The 16,431-nt window shown below is 40.2% G+C and overlaps 1 long non-coding RNA gene across 1 annotated transcript; it reads left to right on the forward strand.

The window, feature by feature from the left end:
• The first annotated feature begins 1,998 nt into the window (after positions 1-1,998).
• Positions 1,999-16,182, forward strand: LOC119732948. The gene is made up of 3 exons (XR_005271652.1): positions 1,999-2,126; positions 9,110-9,295; positions 16,027-16,182. It is a non-coding gene; the product is annotated as an uncharacterized LOC119732948 (long non-coding RNA).
• The last annotated feature ends 249 nt before the right edge of the window (positions 16,183-16,431 follow it).

The raw sequence follows: 16,431 nt of genomic DNA on the forward strand, positions 1-16,431 counted from the left end.
GTTTAATATTTAAAATAATTGGTTGTGATGTTCACTCGTTCTCTTGGCCAATGAAGAGTTTTGAACCTCCCCCCCCCTAAAAAAATATCAAGAAGATATTTTCTTATACTTAAAATTGTGTTTAAGTCAAAACTTGGGCGGGATTCGAACCCGTGCCTGGGCGCTCCAAAGTCTACGCCTTTGAAGCGCCCGGGCACGGGTTCGAATCCCGCAGGTGGCTTAGACCGCTAGGCCATCTGACTAAGAGGTTTAGCTACAGTAATAAGTAGATTATCTGGATTTGCGAGCCAAGGTGGGGGCGGGGCAGCGCGGGAGTGTGGGAGGGTGCGTGGACGATTGACAATGAGTGTTGGAGTAATGGTGTTAGGCTTCCGGACGCCTTGTACAAGTTGTAGTACAGGAAAATGGACGTGCCACAAAATATTCAAAATCTGCAATTTTATTTGGTATTGTTTCTTCAGAAACTCACCTTTGAAAATAGCTTTGCAAAAAGCATTTTATTTTGAAATTGAAAAATTACATGACGCAAAAGAGAAATATTAATTGATACTCATTTGTACCTTCAAAGGAAATTCTGTTTTGTTTGGAGAAAAGTCACTTTTTTGCCTAATTTAAATATATATATTTTAACATCTTTTGCATGAAACGATTGTTGACAAAAGTGTGGGGACGCCGCGCGCGCGCTCTGTCTGTTCCTTGCTCTCTGCTCTTTAAGTGCATGAAATATAGTATGAGATTTCCCCTGAATATTGAAAAGTAATGGTCTTTATGACATCACATATTAACCCAAATTTCAGCTTATCGCAAGATAATTTTATTGAGTTATTGTGCATACAACGATTGTTGTTTTCGCTCCAATAAAGTTGACTTTGGATTTGTTCTATAGGCCTATAGACTGTGATTGCGGATGGGCGCGTTTTTTCTCCGGTGTTGACAAATTTCTATAATATTTACGGGGAGAACAACAATTACTTTGTGTATTTTTTTTTCTATTTGTTATGACTCTCCTGGCTGTAATTGAATTCAATGTATCAGTTAATTTATGAGTAAGTGTGTCCGTCCATAATGCCTGTGTCGGTGGTGCATGTACAATGGTAAAATCCTTAACGGTGGTTGTAAAACGCGCCCTCCTTTGAAATAAAAATAAAATATTAGTGGGCAAAATTAAAAATGTGCGGAAATGTCCTTTCGCACCACTCTACTGCTTGAGAATTGTTTTGATATAAAGTGTTTGATGTTCCCTTTTAATTGTAATTTAATGGACCTCCTCTTGACATCACGACCAATTATTGAGGCAATGAGTTCATCACACTTGGCACTTTTGGAATTATCGTGCCTCAACCAGTGTGTTGTGTTTTAATTCGGATTGATTTGTCGCGCTGACACCACTCTACTGCTCTATGTGTATTATAATAGTGTTTGATGTTACCTGTTGAAATGTAATGCCCTTGTGACACAAGCCTATTAAAGTGTGAGGGTTCGCTCATACGCCCCCCCCCCCCCCCCCCCCCCCCCCCGCCCTGCAAACAGTTTGCAGGGCGGGGGTAGGCGAGCGAAATTTGAGGGTAGTTGTCTATAATAAATCTAATATGATAAAATAAATAGTGTGTTCATGAGAAAGCGTCGAACAATACAAATAATACGACCGAATAGTGTTAAATGTTTCTTTGAAAAATGCAATCCGAATTAATTTTGATATAAGCAACATAATCCTCTTAAGAAATATGTACCCGTTTCCTTTATTGAAAGTCGTTTGTTTCGATAAGTTTACCAGGGCATTACCCCATACATTTCACCTTCACACTTTTGTCAACTAAAGGTTTCTGCTGAAAAAGGGCGCGCTCGGCGCGCCTGACAAAATAGTAGTCTAGCACGGAGACAAATTTATGTGCCAAACGGTTTACTTTAATCCCCTCCCCCCCCCCCGCCGTTAATTGAGAAGGGCGCCCTCAGAATGTAAGATTTCTACGTCCAACTAGAACTAGAGAGGGCGCCTGTCCCCCGGTCGATCGTAAACAAAAGTCATGAAAGTTGGTGAAACTCCTGAAGTTCAGCAAGAAAGGAACGTTTTTAGAGAGACGTTACAACCTGACGCCACATTGTCTTCATACATCATCTCAATAAAGGTCAGTCATTGTAAAAATATTAAAAAGACATGAATCTAGGGCTGAAAATCATTTCCAATTTGGTTAAAAAATACTTTGAGAATCTTCTTGAATTTCCATAGACTTTGTGCACAAACGCTGAATACTGGCGGCACTGCATTCTTTCCTTTTTGTTTAGTATTTTGTGGAAAGACATGAAAGAGGGCCTGTCTTTGATTTATGAAGGAAATTATGGGGTGAAAGGGGACGACAATAACCAGAAAACAGGTTCAAAAACAAGATGGCAACTTTGAAAGCTTGATGCAATCATGGAGCTATAATGTAGGCTCAATGCTAATCATGCTGATTGGCTGATAATTTTTTTAAAATTTTGTTATTTATTAATATCGGCCAATCAGCATCAGGCTTTCATTCTGTCTGGCTTGCACGCTTGTGAGAAGTGCAACGTGCATGTCGTCTCTGATTGCAAAAAACAAGATAGGAAAGTCACATGAGTTTATAATCTGAAGACAAAAGACTGGCCCTCAAAAGTCACTTCGGTACTGAACAGTCATGCAAAAGTCAGTTTTGAACGGAACTCGTAAAAAATAGAGGTGTCCTGAAGATAACGATTACCCAAGTCTCAGTACACAATGTAAGCCCCATCGGAGTTACAACTGCGCGTGTGCACATCACATGACAACAATGGTCTGTGGATAAACAAAGCAGAAAGACTTCCATACCCCACCTGGACATCACTTGACACCCTGTGCACAAACCCTATGAGACTGGGCTGAACAATTCCAAGTGTTTCTCAGTAAATGCTTCAATATTTCCCTGCTAAATTGGACTTTTTAGGGCATTTTATCGGAAATATTAGTGATGTCCATGTATGGAACTCTTTCCTATTGTATTTGTAGTAAAAAAGAAGATGGAAAATTTTGTTTGCACAAAAGTTGCAGCATACACATGATCAATACAAACCATCTTAAACCATGGTGCTGTTAAACAATCAACATTTTGTATCTACTTCAAAACAAGAACTTTCTTTGATTTTGTTGGTACCCGCTATGATTTTGTATGCGTACGGTGAACTGTCCATCCACAGACCCTAATCCTTGTCATGTGATGTGCGCACATGCAGTTGTGCGAAGGACATTTACTATTAGGTCAGGGAGCCAGACGATGCTGTAACGATAGCAATTGCCGCAACAGTAGCCCCTGCATTATTTTTAACATTTGGACATGATCTGGCGATAGTACTTACATGGCGTATCAAATAATGAACATGTTTTTGTTGGCAAATGGTTGCAACCATTTGCCAACATAAAACATCAGATTTCACCCTCAAAACGGCCACAGAATAACTACATATGCCACCTAAGATACAATTACAGATCTATGATTTGAAGATCGAGATACTAAGCTTTACTTTCAATCTGGATGAAAAGTGAAATTTACCGTTTATCGGTGAGGGCTGCGTTGCGAATATCGCGTGGACGCCATTTTCAAAATTTTGCTCCCTTCTTTTTCAATTTCAGTAAAGTATGGCGACAGGCGTCCAACATGACCCGATGAAGCAGGCACAGTGCTTTTGGTCAATGCTGGATGAGCTTGCAGAGACCGATGAAGATGCATACAGGAAGTTCATGGCCACAAACCTCCAAAGAGGACAGCAAGAATTGACACCGGCCAAGCCATGGATGTGTGTCAAGACCCGTATCATGGTAGGTTCACTTAGGCTGACAATATGTGTGTGTTTACGGTAACATCCTAACAATTATCCAGGTTGATAGGTAGGAAAATTACTTTGTTTTTAACTTTCCTTGGGTTTATTTGTCAGTCTGTCATACTTTTACTTTTTTACTTTTTATCGGTAACCCACGTTAGGCCTACAAGAAAAGAACCTGGCAAATTTGAAACCCTGCATTGTGTAGGGTGGATTCTCTCACAGAAGATCCCTTGACATGAAATGACTATAAACTACAAAAAGAGGTCAACCACTTCACCCACAGATTCTGCTTGATTTTAATATTTTAAATTATCTAAATCTGAACACAGTTGAAATAAACTTCAATTTCAATACAAAATTGGTGGAAAATGTATTTCTCTCTTCCAAACTACCCCTTCACGAAATGTTTGAACCCAAGTCTACGGCGCACTCTCTTTGGAACAATACGAGCTACACGCAACGCGCACACCAGCATCCATTTGCACACAAATACCCAAAAAAAAAAGCTCCGGTTTCTGGTATGCGCGCGCGTCGCCGTAGCCATGCGCGTCGGCAAAATGAAAAAGTGTTTTTTTCAATGAAAGATGATGTCTCAAAACCGCCAAACTCACTGGTTTAACTGGAATCCTGCTGCTGCACAATTTTAACGTGTTTTTAGATTGGGTTATGGTCGAGTTTAAGCTAAATGTGGCAAAGATAGCAAAATTAGAAAGTAACATGTGACTCGCTCTCGGCCAATCAAGACACAGAATCTGTGGGTGAGGTGTTATAAATTCTTTTATATAACCGACATACAGATCCTAGTCATTCGACTGGTGGAACTCACATCACGTGACATTTGTTATTGCTCCTATTCACGCCGCCGCTCAAAAAGTACTATCCGCCCATGGGGAATGGGAAATACTATTCAACAGTTAGGATCATGACGCGGTGTATGCTTGTATGCACGTTCAGCGTTGCGCGTAGCGCGTATTGTTCCAAAGAGCAAGCGCTACAGCGTTGGATTCAAACATTTTCGTGAAGGGGTGGTTTCAAAGAGAGAAATACATTTTCCTCCAGTTTTGTATTGAAATAAAAGTTCAAATATCAAATGACAAGGATCTATATGTCAGTTATATAAAACAAATATTGAGTGGCTTTAAATTGAGAAATGGGAGGAATATTATCGCTCGGTCAAATCTGGACTTTTCCATTTCACTCGGCAAAAGTCCAGATTTTACCTCTTCTAAATCAACCTCGTCCCCAGGGTGTCGAGCAGTACGCGCCCACCACTGCCTGCTCTCTCACCCTGGTATCGGATCATTTGCATGTGCAAAATTTTTGAAAACGTATGCAAATTAGGAGTAGTCTGGTGCCTGCCTGTGCGTTACATTTGTGTTTGTTTTTGTATGCGGTGTCTGGGGTAAAACATAATCAATTCGTCGCAGCGCGAGCATGGTGTGAGTTACAAAAACATGATTTTATTTTAATTAAACTGTTACGATCTTAACGAGACAACATGTAGTATCACATTTCATATTAATATTAACAAACTGGAAAGGAAATGAATATTTTCGAGAAGGCGTGGACGAATGATCGTGAAAACATGTACTGCACGTTGTGAATACCAACACAAAGTACACGATATAAATCCATTTCTAGCCAATTGCGGTATCGAATCAGGATGCAGGAATGAAGTTTCCTATCCAGGGTTTACTATTGGAAACAACGTTGGAAATAAAGTAAGCACTGGGGACGAGGTTGCTTCCAAATATCTTCTCTAGGGCTATAAGAATCTATCTGCCAAGTTTGGTGTTTTGGACCAGTCAGTCACGATCTTGTCAAAAATTCGATCTAAGCCACCTGACTATTAATATTCACTGATCGTTGGGATTCACCTACAATAAACTTCACGGGATGTATGGTACTAGTCTATAATCCAAGACTTAGTAAGCTTGTCGATAATTAGTCGGTATTTACTTTTCGGATAAATGCAATGATATATGCCTTTAACAAACGATATTGGTAATATATGAGACATTTCGATGTACGGTACTTCATCACGGATAATTATGAGGGGGAAAAAAAGACATTTGGAGAGGACCAAGTGTGGGTAAAATAAACGGAAAAAAGTTTTGATGTGTTCGATGTTTCCCCTTAAATTCTGTTTGTGTCATTACTGACCTCTTTTCGGCTGGTTTTGTATGAGAAAACAAAACTGTAGAAAGGACCAAGTGTGGGTTAAATAAACGGAAATAAGTTTTGATGTGTTTGATGTTTCCCCTTAAATTCTGTTTGTATCATTACTGACCTCTTTGCGGCTGGTTTTGTATGAGAAAACAAAACTGTAGAAAAGACCAAGGGTGGGTTAAATAAATGGAAATAAGTTTTGATGTGTTTGATGTTTCCCCTTAAATTCTGTTTGTATCATTACTGACCTCTTTACGGCTGGTTTTGTATGAGAAAACAAAACTGTAGAAAGACCAAGGGTGGGTTAAATAAATGGAAATAAGTTTTGATGTGTTTGATGTTTCCCCTTAAATTCTGTTTGTATCATTACTGACCTCTTGGCGGCTGGCTTTGTATGAGAAAACAAAACTGTAGAAAGGACCAAGTGCATGGGTAAAATAAATGGAAATAAATTTGGATGTGTTTGATGTTTCCTCTTAAATTCCGTTCCTGTCATGTAACTAATTCCGTATGTCATGTAACTCCCATCTTTGCTGCTTTTTTTAAATAAGTATTATCGATACATGTCACATGCCTCCCCTCAGCCTTGAAGTGGCATCATCATCATTGAATTATGTCCACACATACGAGGAAACAAAATGAAAACAAATATCTGTACCGTATGTGCCAACTTGCACAGATGAGGGTGGACCAACTTCATTATGTACAGAGGCGTAGCCGGGGGGGGGGGGGGGGGGGGGGACAGCCCCCCATGAAATCTTGTCGCCCCCCAGTCGCGTTGCCCCCCCCCCCCCCCCACTGAGATTTTGAGTTTCTAAAAAATATATCATTGATCTACATGACGCCCCCCCCCCCCCATGATATGTTCCAGCCCTCCCCGCCCCCCTCATGAAAAATTCCTGGCTACGCCACTGATTATGTATTACACATTAGGGATTAACGATTTATGCAAATTAGGCACCCTTCCCAAAGAACTTCAGGTGTCACCCCTTCAAAATATCTTCTCTAAGGCTATAACAACATATTTGCTAAGTTTGTTGCTTTGGACCAGTTGGTCACGATCTTGTCAAATATTGGGTCTAAGCCACCTGACTAAAATAAGTTGAAGTTGTCTTGAATTATTCATTGTTTCAATACATTGTTTTGTTGTGGACCTGCAGTGTTTTGCTGTTGTGGGCTTATATAGCGACTCTTATTTGAAAACAAAAAGCCTTTTTAAATATTTTTTTGCACCCAATTAATAACAAAAAATGGAACTTGTAAACTATATCGGCTATAAAAATTCCCCCCCCCCACCCCCAATTCATCCCCTTTCATGAATCAACGATAGGCGAATGAACAGAACCTGTGCAAGAACATCAAAGAACTAAATCTGAAATCAAATTTATGTTTCGCGATAGACACACTACGTTGCTTTGGTCATTTCAACGATTCTTTTGGCGTCCCAACAAATGAGTCAGCCTGAGTATTTCTTCCATGAAAGTTGACATTCTAGACTTTTTTTTTTTTATTGGGGGGGTGTTAAATTATTGGTAATTACATTCATTGTTAAAAGTCTTCCCGCACAAACATTAATCCCACCCCCGGCCCACCGTTAATTAACAAGGGCGCCCTCAGAATATTAGATTTCTACGTGAACTAGAGAGGGCGCCCGCCAATGCAACTTTTCGAGACAAAAAAGAGGCCGGATTGTCTACAGGCCATACAAGAGTTGTTGTCACCGATTTCACGCCAAAAGTAAGAACAAACGAACATAACAAAGTTTTAGCAGTGACTGACAAAAAGTGACATGCACACTCAGTGTGACTGCTGGCGTCTGTTGCTTTAGTCATGTTAGTTAAGGAGTCCGGCGAATTTCATTTTGTATCACTGAGAAGAGACTTACACAACAAAATCAATGGCGTTTGAATCAGCTTCATAGGTGTTTGCATTTTGGAGATACAACAATTTAAGTGGCCGAATTTGGAGTTTTTCAATTCAGTAAGATTTACATTATGTACTTTAGTTTTAGCATCTTATAAATCTTAGATAGTGGATATTTTGCCGGAGGTAATGACGGCAAACTAACGTTTACTAAAGGTTTGCCGGCGGCAATCCATATCAACTCCAAATAAATATGTGCTCGGTCGGTATTTATCACTCTGTTTAATACCGCTTAGAGTCTGGGTGCTGATATTTACCCTCGCCTCTGGCTCGGGTAATTTTCAGCACCCAGACTCTAAGCGGTATTAAACAGAGTGATAAAAACCTCTCGAGCACACATTTATTCCCTTATTAAATAAGTAATAATTTGATTTTTGAATCTGCTTTGTATAGTCTCTCATTGCCAATAAGTTATGATTTTGTTCATATGTACATTGTATTGCCCTTATTATAGAGTTTACTCCAGTGCGTGGTCATAGAATAGGGCTAGTGCAAACTGTATGGCGATACAGTGTTTCTATAGCGAGTTACAGCCTTTGAAGTTTCAAAGTTCCTAGACATTTCTGCCGGGTATTTTGCTGTGACAGGCAGATCTAAGTAAAGTTCCGGTTGTTTACTTCTATTCACCAAGTTGAACTCGACATACTGACTGTATTCTCAACTGCCTAACTTTGCCTTCTACATGTACAAAGGCGATGCTGAAATGCAGGTACCCGGATGTACACATGTCAGCTGAGTCACGTGTGTCAATGAGAGAGCCCTTTCAGAATCCTGTTTGGAAGCTTGAGAGTGCACATGTACTTCTTGAAGCTTTGTTGATGCTGATTGTGTTTAGGCCGCATCTCGATAATGAATGCCCGCAGTCTGCAGTTGTCAAGGAGGGCGGGAATCTGCAGACTGGATGGGTGTGTGCGTTCAAGCACGGCAACTTTAATGAGCTAGACCAGCCGTGCGCTTTTGTTATCTCAACAATGATGCAATGAATAAACATGAGTCACCATAGACCTCATGAATACACACGGTCGGTACGCAGAAAGACGTTCCGTTTGTTATCAAGCAAAACATTGTACATGATTGTGTGAGCAGGAACCGGCCTTTTTAAATACAATTGAATATAATTGACACTAAATAGCATGACCGGGTACAACCACTCATTACTGAATGACCAATTTCTTTGTTTGCCTTGTTTCACCAATTTCAGTAAAGTATGGCGACAGGCGTCCAACATGACCTGATGAAGCAGGCACAGTGCTTTTGGTCAATGCTGGATGAGCTTGCAGAGACCGATGAAGATGCATACAGGAAGTTCATGGCCACAAACCTCCAAAGAGGACAGCAAGAATTGACACTGGCCAAGCCATGGATGTGTGTCAAGACCCGTATCATGGTAGGTTCACTTAATCCCCAAATATGTGTGCGTTTACTCTAACATCCTAACAATTATCCAGGTTGGTACAATGTAGGTAGGAAAATTACTGTGTTTTTAACTTTCCCTAGGTTTATTTGTCAGTCTGTCATACTTCTACTTGCCAATAACTTTTTTATCGGTCACCCATGATACAAGACACGTATGTTTCAGCCGCTCATTTAGTTTGCGCGCATGCGCACTCAAAATATGAAATACAGATAATCAGCAAAAATGGATATCTGCAGTCGCAGTTTGACCCAGTGGAAGTATCGGTCAACATCACGCTCGAATTAAAGTACTTTGATAAATTTTTCTTTCCACGTGGACAGGAATCTAAGGCAATCAAAGTCACTTTTGCAAACCTTAGCGCAAAAAAACAGAGAGTATTTGATGCATTTTTTTTGTTTTTCAGTGTCGTGTAGTACGAAAGTATTGGGTCACAAAGTCAAAACAGGCGACAGTTTAGGGGATAGTTTTTCAGTTTTGCCGAGTAATTGTAAACTTGGCTTCACTGAAAAATGGTAAAGGATGCCACGGAAAGTGCGATGTATAAATATCATTTAAGTCGGAAACCGTTTCAATGAGAAAAGTAAGGTCTCACGTTATACGTTTTTTTTCGTTGAATGTAACGTTATTGTGCACGTACCTGTACTGTACACAGACCCTGGAATCTGGCCCGTAAACATGGCTAGCCAGGTGCCGCGGCGCTCTGTTTGTAATCTTTCGACGCGTTGGAAATGTATACATTTAACTGAAACGATTTACAACTGACTGGTTCCCGGCCCTGAAATGGGACCAGTTTATTTGTGCACGAAGCTTTCAAAATGGGTTTACTCGAAAAATGACGATTTTTATAAGCTACAGGTTTCCTTCTTACATCAAATCACCTGTAAAATGATAATAATCTATCATCCTTTCCGATGGTACTACGGCTGATCTAAGGTAAACCCGGCAAATTTTCCAAATGTGTAAACCAAACTCAAAAGCGAACGATGTTTTTCCTTTTCATTTTGTACGTTTTTTTCCATAATTATTGGGTTTTTTTTATATATTTGAAAAGGTTTTTAGTACCATACCACACTGTGGAGACAATTTATATCTTTGTTCACTTGGTCTACTGATAATTTTTGGTTTGAATCATCTTTTAAGTACGTTTGAGAAGGATAAAAAAAGACATGAAAACCAGACAATCGTTCAGTGTGTCGTCTGCTACTGCTGTTTGCAAGCTGACGATGCGGAGGAAACCATTGCGCATGCGTGAGAAGACAACTAAATGCACGCACGGTCTATGGGGCTGAAACATACGTGAAGAAAAGAACATGGCAAATTTGAAAACCCTGCATTGTGTAGGGTGGATTCTCTCACAGAAGATCCCTTGCCATGAAATGACTATAAACTACAAAAAGAGGTCAACAAATTAACATTCTGTTGGTTTGCTAATAAGTTTGTTTAAGCTCTGGCAGGAGCTTCTACATGTCACTTGGTGGTTGGTCAGTCTGTCTGTCTGTCTGTCTTTCAGTCGGTCGGTCTGTCTGTCTTTCGGTCGGTTGGTCGGTCTGTTCCCAAAAATTGACCAAAATTATTTCACCCAAAAAATTGACTAATTGACCAAATGCCATGCCGTGGTCATAAAATGCACTCTTGCCAAAAGTTTTCAGAACACCGGTTTTGTTTCAATCGATGCGCATGCATGTTAATTTTGCATTAAGTCTGTCCCCGAAAATTGATCAAAATAAGCCCCTAAGTTTCCCATAAAAAAATAACTTCCAAATTGAAATTAAAAAAAGGCGAATAAAATACTTAACAAAAACTGTTTGTAACAATTTGGAAAGATGTTTATAAAAAAAGTTTGTAAATGGAGGCAAAGTATGTGCAGTAATGTTATAGTCACGTAGTATTTTGTGTAGCGGTTGGACAGTGTCCAGAAGGAGGAAATGTCAAAATTGACCAAATGTGTGGTCACATTTGTTGCCAGAGTTTGCACTTGCACTTGTTATTGGTAACGCAGCAGGGGTGGATCCAGGAATTATTACATAATGCTGAACTGTTCGGTTTACGTGTTCTGATTCTCCAGGACTGTATGACAATCTCGATTGTTTCCTCTGATAGTCCTTTCTCAATGAGAGAATTCCTGACAAGTGTGCCACACACAGCACTAGGCTGGTTGCTAGTGGATGTTGACACTGTGGGTCGTGAGGTAGACGCAGAAGTGTCTTGGTCTTGGTCAGTCCAACTGGCTCTGTTGTCAATAGACGTAGTAGCCGTGGAAACCAATGCTGTGTTTTCCAGAAGGGGAGGATGAGCACTCCTGGCCATTTCTATCTTCTGTAAGATTCTGTCGATCAGAGAAAATGGCGGAAAACAATCAATTAGTTCATTTCCCCATGGCACTGAAAGGCATCACAAGTTCCTGCCTGTGGATCTGGCAGCTAAGATACGAAAGATTTGTTTTGGCAGTTTATTCTAGAAGCAAACAGATCTACGATCGGTTTAAAATCCCAAAAGACATAATGTGGCAAAACACATGAAGGTTGAGTTGCCTCTCAAGATTGTCATTAAATGACTGTGATAAGGAATCAGCCATGGTGTTATTGACACCTGGAATATGATGTGAAATTAGCCATAGTCATGTTCTACACACCACAGCCATATTCTCTTAGTCAACTGATTTAGTTTCAATGAATGGCATCCATCCATATGATTTTACTGCAGTGGTATCCAGTGATATACGGATATGGTTTTATACCGTCCACGTGTGATACAAACGAACAAATAGCCACACTAGAAAACAGCCAACAGCTCAAGGTGCCGTAATTGATATGAAATTTGGTTTCATTTGCAGTCCATCTTCCATTAGTTTTAAGATTAATTGCGAGGCATTAGGCTCCCCATGCACTATTGGATGCATCTGTTTCTATTGCAAGTTACTCACTTGAGGCAAAATAGAACGAGACGCAGCGGGAAAATTGGAAACCCACCACTGTAATTCAATTCTTGCTTCTTTATCAATGACATTTTTGTGTGAAAATTCCTCCGTTTTCCTTAACCCTAAAAGGGAGGGGAGGGGCAGAATCCACCCCCCGCCCCCTTTAAAGGTAGAGTCCATCATTTGTAATTTGTGCATTTTGTTCGTTTGAAGCAACAAAAGAGTTCAAAATCTAATGAAGGATACTGAGCAACTAACCCGATGAAGTTTCAGCTAAGCTTCAGCTGTACATTCCGAGAAAAACAGCATTCTAAGATCTCAATTTCAAATCAAAAGTTGCTGAATCATGTTTTGAATTGTTTTGAATTGCAACTATACGCGACGTCGCGCACTGATCCGATGAATTATAACAACCGCGTGCGCGTGTGCGTCGTTCGAATACTTGTGCGCGCTGCGCTGAATAACAAAACGAACTACTAATTTAAATTTTCCTACGGTGCTTCTTAAGAATCACCGTTGGAAATGCCTTCTTTCGTTGATTACTTCAAAATGACAGCTTCCCAGAAAGAATAATTTCACAGGGAGTTTAGTCTCCTTACTATCTTTCAACCAAGTTAGTTTTTCAACAATAATTACGCCAGTTACTTTTCGGATGGCTGCAAATGATGGACTCTACCTTTAACTTTTTCCGCGATAGCCTTGAAAAAAAATGTTTTCCATGACCCGAGCTGTTATGACTTTTTAGCCTCGAGCCTTGAGCATCTTTTAATACCAAAAACATAAAAATCGGACGACGGGTTAAGTGCTGCATCTAATACTGATTTTAAGGTTCCTGTAAGACAAGGGACCCAATTGTACTCCTGGAAAGCAAGAAACCAGTTTCCAAATTACTTGAGCGACAAACTGCACAGTCGGCCATGTTTGGGTAACTAAGGAACGACATAACTTCACAATTGGTTCAATAGGAAGCCAGACTTCCATTTCATTTGAATTGATGGTGAACCCTAGAAACTGCAATTCATGTGTTGGGTTCAAGCAAGATTTTTACAATATTATAGGGTATTTATTTGAGGGTTAAAAAACAAAAGTGGATTAGTGGAATTAAATGGATGCTGAGGTGTATGCCATTGAAATTCAACAAAGTGCATTTTGTATGTAGATAGAATGCATGAACCTACGGTATCCTAAGGTCCAAAACTCAAGTGTGAAATAAATATGTACACAGATGCTGACTGCTGAGGTGTGTGCGATTGAAATGTAACAAAGTACACCTGTAGATAGAACCAGTGCATGGAGCTACCTGTCTCTAAGGTCCAAATTAAAACTCAAGTGTCAAGTAAATATGTACACAGATAAACCGATATACAGACTGTCCATGTGTGACGTACATGTACATGTATGCAGCAAAACAAAAATCCCAAGCTCTAAATATAAACCATGTCACGCGACTTGATGACGATGCTGTGTTTGCCCAGCGCCATCTTTACCAAATCCGCCCCATCAAAAGCCTCAACTGTTTGTGCGCTTTACATGAAAGTAGAAAACTTTGTCTTCAGGTGATTTGATTGGGAATTTAAAAGAGGTAAGAAAATATGGTCAGTTACTTTGAATGAGGTTAAATGCTAGCTTACAAACGTAGGAATCACAGTTTATTTTAGACTGCAAAATGTGAAGTGTACATACATTAAGTAATGTTCCAACAAAAACTACATGCGGTAATAAGATCGGGCAGACTACAGTGATCTATATAAGACATTTTGTCCATTTCAATATTTCAGAAGATAATTAAAGATGTACTGAATAATTCTTCAAAATTTGAACAAGAATTTCAAAAAGAAACCAGAGGTCTTTTTATGTCTGTTTACAAACGGAGTGTAGGTTTCTCCCCGCATTACAATTTTTTTATGAGGTTTTTTTTGGGTGGGTGGGGGGGGGGGGGGGGGGCAATGCGTAGTCATGTAATTGATATGTCATTGTATTAAATGCATTTACTTTAAAGTTTTGCTGGTAGCCATAAAGAACAGTTAAAACATTTATTAAGAATAAGTTGATGACGTCATCTTCACGTCATTTCGAATTGTGCATACTAGTAACATTATCTACCTTCCACCAAGTTCATGACAATCGGACCTACACTGTTGTTTCTTTTAGAACTTCACATTTTTCATGATGGTACCTGTTCATACATGTATCTATGACCGAACAAACCTATTACCAAAAGATTTTTGAAATTAGCATTTTGTGTTGGGGAGATATGGTGATAATCTTCAAAATTCGAAGAAATCATATATAAAATCATGTGATGATGGCACCATAACGTCATCTTTTTTCATCTATAAAACATTCCTATCTTATTGACAAACACAGTTCAATGCTACATTCATGATGAAAAACGCACATTGACGATGACGTCACATGGCCCATGATGACGTCATGCTAACGGTACTTGTCAATGCAAAAGTGATCTTATTCTGTGTCGATTCGGAGTCAATCTGAGCAAAGACAGAGTCCAATTTTGTGAGTAGAATCTCCCAAATCTGCATGGATTTTCAAATTTTTGACAAAATCTTGACCAACTGGTCCAAAGCACCAAACTTGGCAGATTGATTCTTATAGCCCTAGAGAAGATACTTAGAAGAAGTGACACCTACAATTCTTTTGGGAAGGATGCATAATTTGCATAAATCGTAAATAGCCGCCATATATTTTCCCCAAATTTTGGAATATGTTTATTTTAAAGTTTTTTTTTAAGTATATTTTTTACACGGATATGGAGTGGAATTGAGTTGGGAGGGGCGCAAGAGGGCGCTATTTTCCCTTTAAAAAAATCCTCCCTTTAAAAAAATTTTTCCTCCAGTACTTACTGCGTCAATTGAATGGGAAAGATGAAAAACAGTCCAAAGTAGGTCACCTGGAGTGGCTACGCGGAAACAGGGATACGGAGTGGGAAGTGCATGCGTATTGTGGATGAGCAGTCAAGCGTGACTTTGTATCCTCATACCCGGCTACAAGGTTGGATAGATGAGTGGTGGTCACAAAATAACTACATGTAGATAGGCCCTACACAACCTGAGATACAAGTACAGATCGATGGTTAAGATCGAGGTACGTGGTTAACTTGCGATGCGGATGAAAAGTGAAATTTCCCGTTCAATTCCAGGAGCTCCCCTTGTGTTCATGGACACTTTTAACTTCTGACTTGTTTGAACATTTACTGCGCGGTCATGCGCAGTCACGGTTACATGTATGTCCCCCCCCCCCCATCCCCCCCCCCCCCCCCACTTTTTAAAGTTGGGGTATCAAATCATTTGCCCCACCCCATCACTCGTCCCCGAATAAAACTTGTAGGCCTGCATTTGATTTTATAGCTCAGAATAGCTGATTTAATTACTCCGAACTCGAAAATGAAAATCTTTTGCTGAAACGAATTTGTTAACATCAAGTAATTGCCTCAGATTTTCCGGTTTGTCCTCCCCCCCCCCCCACCCACTTTTGAGAAGCGATTGATGCCCTTGCCAGTGCGTAAAGTCTTTCGAATCGGAACAATATTTATTAACAATTGGCCAATTGAATCATTTAAGTGCAGATTTTTCCTGTTGTCTTATATACATGTAGCTTGTAATATTTAACTGAGCACTGCAATAAGAACACGGACCAACCAATCGACTGAATGACAGATCGACCGACTGACACAGTGACCAACCGTTTGACCAATTGACCGACCGACCGACCGACCAACAGCATCCCTTATGTGATTTTACCTGATTGTACTTTGCACTCACAGGATTATGCCGGGTTGAACTACCGAAGCTGTCTGAATTAAACTGTGCCCACGTACATCACCAGCGCTAAATGGCAGAACCACCGGCTAAGAGAGCCCGAAGACGAAATGAGACACAAACTAACCCTGGTCCAAGCACAGCACCAGACAGTCAGCAGCTGCAACCCAACAACTACCGGCTGGTAACAAACAACCTTCCCAGCAGGAACCAACACCACAACCACCGCCACAACTACAGCCAAGACCGGGTGAGACACAAACTAACCCTGGTCCAAGCACAGCTGCGACCCAACAACTACCGACTGATGGAGTGAGGGGTGATCAACAAACGACTCAGTCTGGCAGCGGACATCCTTCCCAGCAGGAACCAATGCCACAACCACCACCGCAACTACAGACAAGACCGGG

This window comes from Patiria miniata, unplaced genomic scaffold, assembly GCF_015706575.1.
Source record: "Patiria miniata isolate m_02_andy unplaced genomic scaffold, ASM1570657v1 HiC_scaffold_25, whole genome shotgun sequence".
Lineage (NCBI taxonomy): Eukaryota > Metazoa > Echinodermata > Asteroidea > Valvatida > Asterinidae > Patiria > Patiria miniata.